Genomic DNA, 11,518 nt, shown 5'->3' with positions numbered 1-11,518 from the left:
GTTTTTGGTGGGAAAATGCAGAAATTTGGACTTTTTTCACCATTTTTTTGCAAAAAAAACTCAGAAATTTTCAATTTTTTTTCACATTTTTTAGAGGAAATGTGGAAAATGCCAGAATTTCCACTTTTTTCCCAAAAAATGGTGAAAAACCCCCAATTTTCTGTGTTTTCCCCTCCAAAAAAGGAGAAAAAAAATCCCAAATTTTCCTCATTTTTCCCCTTAAAAAGAGTGAAAATCACAAAATTTTGTGATTTTTTTTTCACAATTTTTGGGGGGAAAATGTGAAAATTTAGGATTATTTTTACCTTTTTGGGGGGAAAAATCTGGACATTTTGGAATTTTTCAACTATTTTTGGGGGAAAATGTGAACATTTTGGCATTTTTATCACCATTTTTTGAGGAAAAAAGTGGAAATTTTGTATTTTTTTCAGCTTTTTTAGGGTAAAAAAATTCAAAATTTGGGATTTTTTCAGGTTTTTTTGGGGAAAAAGTGAAAATTTTTCTTTATTTTTTCACTTTTTTTTGGGGTAAAAATGTGCAAAAATTTTGGAATTTTTCCACTGTTTTTTGGTGGGAAAATGCAGAAAATTCTGACTTTTTTCACCATTTTTTTTGCAAAAAAACTCAGAAATTTTCGATTTTTTGACATTTTTTTAGAGAAAATCCCCAAATTTCCCGTTTTTCCCCCAAAATGAGCGGAAGGGGCGGTTGCTGACCAGGCCGAGGAGCAGCCTCTGGCCGGCGGCGCGCAGGAAATCGCGGAATTGGGGCAGATCGCGGAATTTGCGCCGGTCGAAGGTGAAGGCGCGGTGCCCGTCCATGGCCTCCGTGTCCAGCAGCAGGGCGTCCTGCGGAGATTTGGGGTGAAAAACCGCGATTTTGGGAAAAAATAGGGGAAATTTGGGGGGGAAATGGGAAACCTGGGGGGAAAAACGGGGGATTTTGGGGGGAAAATACGGAAATTTTAGGAGAGAAATGGGGATTTGGGGTGGAAAAAATGGAGGATTTTGGGGGAAAAAGGGGATTTTTGGGGTGGAAAATGGAAAATTTTGGGTGGAAAATGGGAGTTTTGGGAAAAAGAGGGAATTTGGGGAAATAAGGGGGATTTTTGGGGTAGAAATGGGAAATTTGGGGTGAAAAAGCGGGATTTTGGGAAAAAATATGGGAAATTTGGGGGGGGAAATGGAAAATTTGGGGTGAAAAAGCGGGATTTTGGGAAAAAAAATGGAAATTTGGGGTCGAAATGGAAAATTTGGGGGGGGGGAAAGGCGATTTTGGAAAAAAAATAAAAAATTTGGGGTGGAAATGGGAAATTTGGGGGAAAAACCGGGGGATTTTGGGGGGAAAATACGGAAATTTTAGGAGAAAAATGGGGATTTGGGGTGGAAAAAATGGAGGATTTTGGGGTGAAAAATGGAAAATTTGGGGGGGAAAATGGGGGATTTTGGGGAAAAAATATGGAAAATTTGGGATGGAAATGGAAAATTTGGGGGAAAAAAGAGGATTTTGGGAACAAAAATGGTAAAAAAAGGGATTTGGGGGAAAAATTCTAAAATTTGGGTGGAAATGGGAAATTTAGGGGAAAAAGGGGATTTTGGGAAAAATATGTAAATTTGGGGTGAAATGGAAATCTGGGGGAAAAAAGGGGATTTTGGGGTGAAAATGTGGAAATTTCAGGAGAAAAATGGGGATTTGGGGTGGAAAAAATGGAGGATTTTGGGGGAAAAAAGGGGATTTTTGGGGTGAAAATGGAAAATTTGGGGGGAAAATGGGGGATTTAGGAAAAAAATTGTAAAATTTGGGTGGAAATGGAAATTTTTGGGGAAAAAAGGGGATTTTGGGAAAAAATATGGAAATTTGGGGGGGAAAAGCGGGATTTTGGGAAAAAATTGTAAATTTGGGGTGGAAATGGGAAATTTGGGGGGATAAAAGGAGATTTGGGGTGAAAAAAGAGGATTTTGGGGGGAAATCAGGGGTTTTGGGAAAAATGGAGGATTTGTAGGGGGAATGGGGACTTTGAGGTTAAAAATGGGGATTTGGGGGTAAAAACACGGATTTGGGGGGTGAAAATGGAGGATTTTGGGGAAAATGGGGGTTTTGGGGTCAAAATGGGGATTGGGGAAAACGGGGATTTTGGGAAAAAAGGGGGATTTGGGGGTGAAAATGGAGAAGTTGTGGGGAAAATGGAAATTTTGGGTTGAAAATGAAGGATTTGGAGTGGAAAATGGGGATTTTGGGGTGGAAATATGGGATTTTGGGAAAAAAGCAGAAATTTTGAGATGAAAAAGGGGAATTTTGGGTAAAATTTGGGGGCTTTTGGGGGTGAAGAAGGGAATTTTAGGGGGAAAATGGGGATTTTGAGGGGAAAAAATGGGGTTTGGGGAAAGACAGAAGATTTGGGGTGAGAAATGGAAAATTTGGGGGAAATAGTGATTTTTGGGGAAAAAATTGAGATTTTTGGACAAATGATGATTTGGGGGGTGAAAATGGAAATTTTGGGCAAAAAATGGGGATTTTGGAGGGAGAAAAGGGGATTTTGGGGTGAAAATGGAGAATTTTGGAGGGAAGTGGGAATTTGGGGGGAAAACAGGGATTTGGGGAAGAAATCGGGGATTTTGGGGTGAAATGAGGATATTTGGGGATTAAAAGGGTGTGGTGGGGAAAAGGGATTTGTGGGGGGGTAATGAGGATTTTTTTGGGGAAAAATGGGGGATTTGGGGGTGAAAAAATAGGAAGTTTTGGGTGTGAAACGGGGATTTCGGGTGAAGAAAGGGGATTTTAAGTGGAAAAAATTGGGGATTTTGGGGGTGGGAAATGGGGGGGTTTTGGGGGGGCAAATGGGGATTTTTTGGGGGTGAAAAGTTGAAAATTTGGGGAAAAGAAGGGGGTTTTTGGGGGGAAAAATGGGATTTGGGGTGAAAAAATGGGGATTTGGGGGGTGAAAAGGGGGACTTTGGGGGGTAAAATGGGGAGTTGGTGCTAAGAATGGAGATTTGGGGATGAAAATCGAGGACTTGTTGCGGGAATGGGGATTTTTTTGGGGAAAGGGGGATTTTGCAGTGACATTGGAATTGGGGTTGAAAGGCGGGATTTTGGGACAATTGCTGGGGTTTGCTAAGGTTTTTTGGTGGGAAGTTGGGGGTGAGGGAAGGAGTTTGAGGGATTGGGATGGGTGGAGATGATTTGAGGGGACAAACAAAAATTAATTGGGATTAAGTAATTAATTTTTAATTAATTAATTACCCACTTATAATTAATAATACTTGTAATAATGTAATAATTTTAATAAGAATGCAATGCAATGCAATATAATAATTAAGAAATTAATAAAGCCTATTAATTTGGAATAACTAATTATTAATTAACTAATTAATTGCCAACTTGTAATTAATATATTTCGAAGTAATTCTATCACTAATTTTAATAGCAAATAACACAACATAACATAATACAATATAATATAATACAATAAATAATAAAATATAATAAAATATAATAAAATATAATAAAATATAATAAAATATAATGAAATATAATGAAATAAAATAAATAAATAAATATAATGCAATGTAATGCAATGTAATGTAATGTAATGTAATGTAATACAATACAATACAATATGAATATAATATAATATAATATAATATAATATAATACAATATAATAATAAATAATACCAAAGACAGGAATAAAGTAAAAATAAATATTGTATCAATATATGACATATATAAACAGGTGTATAATATATATAGTATAACAATAAATAATATATAATATATTATTTATTATAATATATTATAATAATAATCAACAATAAAAAATAAAATATATTTTAAGAAAGAATATAGATATAAAATAGGAATTAAATAAAAATAGGAATTAAAATAAAAATAAGATTAAAAATAGAACAAAAATGCATGAATAAAAATAGAGATACACGAGAAATAGAATTAGAAATAAAATATAAATTTAAAACATAGAAGTAGAAATAAAAACGAAGTAGAAATAGGAATGGGGGGAAAAAAATTTAAAAACAGACATAAAAACAGAAGTAAAAATAGAAATAAAACAGAATTAGTAAGAGAAATAAATAAAAATAAAAATGAAGATGAAATTGAAAAGAAGGGCAATTAAACGCGTTAATTATCAGCGGCAGGTGGCGACTCACGTGGGGCAGCCCCAGGGCGCGGTTCCGCTCCACGACGGCTTTTGCCTCCTCCAGGGACCCGTAGCTGCTGTGGCTCAGCTGGAAGCCCAGCCCCCAATATGGTGGCAGCGCCGGCCGCCCCACCAGCTGCAAATGAACCCCAAAATCAGCGCCCCAAAACCGCCGCGTTCCACCCCAAACCCGGCAGTGCGGCCCAAAAACCGGTAATTCCACCCACGCCCCGAAATTCCCGGATTTCACCCCGAATTTGGGAGGCGGGACCCCCAAAAATTTGGAATGTGTCAGTGTCGCAAAATTCTGGGATTTCAACCCAAATCTGGGAAGCGGGACCCCAAAAAGTGGGAATTCCACCCAAAAAATTATTCAAAATTCCCAAATTTCCCTGATTTCACCCCAAATTTGGGAGGTGGGACCCCAAAAATTCCTAAATTTCACCCCCAAAATTCCTGGATTTTGGCCCCAAAATTACTGAATTTCAAGCCCCAAACTTCAGGAATTTCCCCCCAGAAATTGGGAATGCAACCCAAACTCCAAAATTCTCGGATTTCACCCCCAAAATTCCCGCATTTCAACCCCCAAATTTCCCTGATTTCACCCAAATTCAGGAGGTGGCAGCCCCATCAACTGGGAATTCAACACGAACCCCAAAATCTCGGGAATTCACCCAAATTTGGAGGTGGGAACCCAAAACCTGGGAATTCAACTCAAACTCCAAAATTTCTGGATTTCACCCCCAAAATTCCGGCATTTCAACCCCAAAATTCCCGGATTTCACCCCAAATTTGGGAGGTGGCAGCCTGATCCGCTGGGAACGCACCCCGAAAATCAGTGTCCCAAAATTCTGGGATTTCAACCCAAATTTGGGAGGTGGGACCCCAAAAACTGGGAATTCTACCCAAAAAATTATTAAAAATTCCCAAATTTCCCTGATTTCACCCCAAATTTGGGAGGTGGGACCCCTAAAATCTGGGAATTCCACCCAAAAATGATTCAGAATTCCCAAATTTCACTTTCCCAAGTTTCCCCGATTTCACCCCAAATCTGTGAGGTGGGACCCCAAAAACTGGGAATTCAATAAAAAATGAGAAACTGTCCCAAAATCCCTGAAATTCACCCCAAATCCAGGAGGTAGGACCCCAAAAAGTGGGAATTCCACCCAAAAATGATTCAAAATTCCCAAATTTCCCTGTTTTCACCCCAAATCCAGGAGGTGACAGCCCCATCAACTGGGAATTCAACAGAACCCCCAAAATCCCAGGAATTCACCCAAATTTGGAGGTGGGAACCCAAAACCTGGGACTTCAACCCAAACTCCAAAATTTCTGGATTTCAACCCCAAAATTCCCGGATTTCACCCCAAATTTGGGAGGTGTCAGCCTGATCAACTGGGAACGCACCGGAAAAATCAGTGTCCCAAAATCCCCTAAATTCACCCCAAATCCAGGAGGTGGAAGCCCAAAAACTGGGAATTCCGCCCAAAACTGAAAATTCCTGAATTTCACCCCTAAAATTCACCAATTTCAGCCCCAAAATTTGTGAATTTCACCCCAAAATTCCCCAATTTCAGTCCCAAAATTTGTGAATTTCTCCCCTAAAATTCCCAGATTTCACCCCAAATCTGGGAGGTGGGACCCCAAAAATTGGGAATTTGACCCAATCACCAAAATTTCTGGATTTCATCCCCAAAATTCCTGGAATTCACCCCAAATCCGGGAGGTGGCAGCTTAAAAATTGGGAATTTGACCCCAAACCACCTCAAATTCCCAAAATTCCTGAATTTCACCCCAAATCCAGGGGGTGGGATGTCAAAAATTGGGAATTTGACCCAAACCCCAAAATTCCTGAATTTCATCGGCAAAACTCACAAATTTCACCCAAAATTTTTTAAATTTCGTTCCAAGTCTGGGAGGTGGGACCCCAAAAATTGGGAACTCGAGCCCAACCCCCCCAGACGGACCAAAATCCTGGGAATTGACCCCAAATTTGGGAAGGTAGCAGCCTAAAACCGGGGAATTCTACCCCAAAACCCCAAATTTCCTGGATTTCACCCCAAAAAATCTCTGAATTTCACCCCATAGCCTGTGGATTTTGACCCAAACCACCCCAGATTGCCCAAAATTCTGGGATTTCACACCAAAATCTCCAGGATTTTGCCCCAAAATTCCCAGATTTCACCCCCAAAATTGGGAATTCAACCCAAAACCATGCCAGATTGACCAAAATCCCGGGAATTGCCCCCAAAACTTTTGAATTTCACTGCTAAAATTCCTGGATTTTGGCCCCAAAAATGCATGAATATCACCCCCAAAATATTTAAATTTCATCCCAAAATTCCTGAATTTCACCTCCAAAACTGGGAACTCCGCCCCAACCACCCCAGATTGCCCAAAATCCTGGGATTTCACACCAAAAATTCCCAAATTTTGCCCCCAAATTTGGGAATTCAACCCAAACCCCAAAATTCCCAAATTTCACTGCAAAATTCCCCATTTTTGCCACCAAAATTGGGAATTCAACCCAAAACCACACCAGATTGACCAAAATCCCGGGAACTGCCCCCAAAACTTTTGAATTTCACTGCTAAAAATCCTGGATTTTGGCACCAAAAATGCCTGAATATCACCCCCAGAATTTTTTAATTTCATCCCAAAATTCCCGGATTTCACCCCAAAAAGCGGGAACTCCACCCCAACCACCCCAGATTGCCCAAAATCCCAGGAATTCACCCCAAATTTGGGAGGTGGGACCACAAACACTGGGAATTCAACCCAAACCCCAAAATCCCCAGATTTCACTGCAAAATTCCCCATTTTTCCCGCCAAAATTGGGAATTCAATCCAAACCCACCCCATTGACCAAAATCACAGGAATTTTCCCCAAAATTTTTTAATCTCAACCCCAAAAATTCTCACATTTTGGCCACAGAATTCCTGAATTTCACCCCCCCAGATTTTTCAATTTCACCTCAAAAATTCACGGATTTTCACCCCCAAAATTCCCGAATTTCACCCCAAAGCTGTGAATTGGCCCCAAAGTTCCCGAGATTGCCCAAAATGTGGGGAATTCGCCCCAAATCTGACCTGGGTGTACTCCTGCAGCACCTCCTCGGGGCTGTCCCCGAGCAGCAGGAACAGATCCAGGACGCCGCCGATGGCGCGGAAGGTGACGGCCGGAGCCGGCGTCAGCGACACCTCTGGGGAGAAAATGAGGGAAATCCGCCCGAATTCACCCAAATCCGGACAAATTTACACAAAATACGCCCAAATCCTGACAAATTTAGCCAAAATACACCCAAATTTCAAAAAAATTTACCCAAATTTGCCCCAAGTCCTCCCAAATTTACGTAACACCAAATTCCTCGAATTCACCTAAATTTATCCAAATTCTGCCCCAAATTTCCCTAGATTTTACCCAAAATTTACCCCAAATCTGCCTGAATTTCCTAAAATCCGCCTAAATGTACCCAAAATGTGACCAAATCCATCCCAAATCTGTCCCAAAACACATCCCAAAATCTGCCCCAATTTACCCTGAATTTACCTAAAATATGCCCCAAATTTGTCCAAATCTGCCCTAATTTATGTAAATCCAAATTCCGCCCAAATTCCTTGAATTCACCTAAATTTACCCAAATTCTGCCCTAAATTTTGCCCAAAATTTACCCCAAATCCACCTGAATTTCTCAAAATCCGCAAAAATTTACTCAAAATATGACCAAATCCATCCCAAATGTGCCCAAAACCACACCCCAAATCCGTCCAAATTTACCCCAAATTTACCCCAAATTTGCCCAAAATCCGCCCTAAATTACGTAAATCCAAATTCCGCCCAAATTCGTCAAATTCACCTAAATTAACACAAATTCTGCCCCAAATTTTGCCCACAATTTGCCCTTAATTTCCCCAAATTCACCCGAATTTCTCAAAATCTGGCAAAATTTACTCAAAACATGACCAAATCCATCCCAAATCTGCCCCAAAACACACCCCGAATCTGCCCCAGTTTACCCTGAATTTACCAAAAATATGCCCCAAATTTGCCCAAAATCCTCCCAAATTTACGTAAATCCAAATTCCGCCCAAATTCGTTGAATTCACCTAAATTTACACAAATTCTGCCCCAAATTTTGCTAAATTTTGCCCAAAATGTACCCCAAATCCACCCGAATTTCTCAAAATCCGCAAAAATTTACTCAAAATGTGACCAAATCCATCCCGTATCTGTCCCAAATCTGCCCCAATTTACCCCAAGTTTACCCAAAATTAACCCCAAATCTGCCAAAACTTACTGGAAATCCACCCAAATTTGCCCAAAATCTGCCCAAATTTACATAAATCCAAATTCCTTGAATTCACCTAAATTTACCCAAATTCTGCCCCAAATTTTGCTAAATTTTGCCCAAAATTTACCCCAAACTCCCCCCAAATCCACCCAAATTTCTCAAAATCCGCAAAAAATTACTCAAAATGTGACCAAATCCTTCCCAAATCTGCCCCAATTTGCCCCAAATTTACCCAAAATACGCCCCAAATTTTGCAGAAATTTACTGGAAATCCAACCAAAAATCCGCCCAAATTCACTTAAATCCAAATTCCACCCAAATTCATCGAATTCACCTAAATTTACCCAAATTCTGCCCCAAATTTCCCAAAATTTTACCCAAAATGTTCCCCAAATTTCCTCCAAATCTGCCAAAATTTACACAAAATGTGACAAAATCCACCCCAAATCCGCCCCAATTTACCCCAAATGTACCAGAAATCCACCCAAAATTACATAAATCCAAATTCCACCCAAATTCACCCAAATATTGCCCCAAATTTCCCTCAATTTTACCCAAAATTTATCCCAAATTTCCCCCAAATCTGCCAAAATTTACCCAAAATATGACCAAATCCATCCCAAATGTGCCCCAAAACACACCCCAAACCCACCCAAATTTACCCAAAATATGCCCCAAATCTGCCCAAATTTACATAAATCCAAATTCACCCTAATTTACCCAAATTCTGCCCCAAATTTTTCTAAATTTTGCCCAAAATTTACCCCAAACTCCCCCCAAATCCACCCGAATTTCTCAAAATCCACAAAAATTTACTCAAAACATGACCAAATCCATCCCAAATCTGCCCCAAAACACACCCCGAATTCACCCAAAATATGCCCCAAATTTACCGGAAATCCACCCAAAAATAGGCCCAAATTTACTTAAATCCAAATTCAGACAAATTCGCCAAATTCACCCAAATTTACCCGAATTCTACCCCAAATTTCCCTAAATTTTACCCAAAATTTACCCCAAATCTACCAAAATTTTGAATTTTGTGACAAATGTGACAAAATCCACCCCAAATCTGCCCAAAAACCCACCTCAAATCCATCCCAATTTGCCCAAATTTACCCAAAATATGCCCCAAATTTGCCCAAAATCCGCCAAAATTTACATAAATACAAATTCCACCCAAATTCGCCAAATTTATCCAAATTTCCCTAAATTTTGCCCAATAATTTACCACAAATTTACCCCAATCCACCTGAATTTCTCCAAATCTGCCAAAATTTACCCAAAATGTGAACAAATCCACCCCAATTTACCCAAAATATGCCCCAAAATCTGCCCCAAATTTACCGGAAATTCACCCAAATTTACATAAATCCAAAATCCACCCAAATTTACATAAATCCAAAATCCACCCAAATTCTGCCCCAAATTTCCCTAAATTTCACCCAAAGTTCACCCCAAATTTTCTCCAAATCCATCCCAAATTTACGCAAAATTTACGCAAAATTTACCCAAAAATCTTCCCCACATTAACCCCAGTTCTGCCAAAATTTACCTGAAATTCGCCCAAATTTGTCCAAAATTCAAATTCTGCCCCAATTTACCCAAAAATTCACCCAAATCCTGATAAATTTACCCCAAATTTACCCAAATTTGCCCAAAATCTGCCCAAATTTACATAAATTCAAATTCCACCCCAAAATCTGCTCCAATTTACCCCGAATTTACCCAAAATCCGCCCAAACCCATCCAAATTTCCACTGCGAGTTTAAATTTGATGAAGTGTAAATTCTCGCAATTTTAGTTTTTAATGTTCGTGTTTAAAATGGAATTTTCAAGGTTGAAAAATTTAAATTTCTAATTATAAATTTTGATACTTCAGGGCTCAAAATTTAAAATTTAAAATAAAACATTTATAAAATTTTAGTATAAATATTCAATTCCAATATTATTGCAATTAACGCATATTGGATAATTGAACAATTAAAGGAAATAAATTGAATTATTCGAATTGAATTAAAGAATTTAAATTGAATTAATTAATTTGAATAGTGACATATCATTTAAATTAAATTAAAATAATTAGATTTAAATTCCATAAATTATAGCATTTATTAGATACTTTTTTAATTGAATATTTTATATTTTTAGTGATAAATCTTCAATTTGAAAACTTTTGGAATTAATGCAGTCAGCCAATAATTTGAATAATTGAATTCTTTAAATTGAATTATTTAAATTGAATTATTTACATTGAATTATTTAAATTGAATAATGGCATTTCATTTAAATTAATTTAAATGAGCAATTAAAATTCCATAAATTATAGGATTCATTATATAATTATTAAATAGAAAATCTTAGATTTATAATTAGAAGCAATCTATTTGAAAATTCTTGCAATTAATGCATTTGGCCAATTAAGTGAGTAATTGAATAATGAAAGACATTAAATTGATTTATTTCAATTGGATTAAAGCAATTAAATTGAATTCTTTAAATTCTTTAATTTGAATACTGGCACATCATTTAAATTAATTTACATGATCAATTTAAAATAAAGACAATCACTCAAATAATTTAAATTGAATTATTAATTTTTTTACTAATTTATTTATTTGTAGAAAACTGAATATTTTGAAGTATTAAAATTGAATTATTTCAATTGGATTAAAGCAATTAAATTGAATTCTTTAAATGATTTAATTTGAATACTGGCATAGCATTTAAATTAATTTACATGATCAATTTAAAATAAAGACAATCACTCAAATAAATTGAATTATTAATTTTTTACTAATTTATTTATTTGTAGAAAACTGAATATTTTGAAGAATTTAAATTGAATAATTTCAATTGGATTAAAGAATTTCAATTGAATTAAAGCAATTAAATTGAATTCTTTAATTTGAATACTGGCATAGAATTTAAATTAATTTACGTGATCAATTTAAAATAAAGACAATCACTCAAATAAATTGAATTATTAATTTTTTACTAATTTATTTATTTGTAGAAAACTGAATATTTTGAAGAATTTAAATTGAATTATTTAAATTGAGTTAAAA

This window comes from Passer domesticus, chromosome 29 (assembly GCF_036417665.1).
Source record: "Passer domesticus isolate bPasDom1 chromosome 29, bPasDom1.hap1, whole genome shotgun sequence".
Taxonomy (NCBI): Eukaryota; Metazoa; Chordata; class Aves; order Passeriformes; family Passeridae; genus Passer; species Passer domesticus.
The sequence above is the reverse complement of the archived record's forward strand: the minus strand, read 5'-3'. Positions refer to the sequence as shown.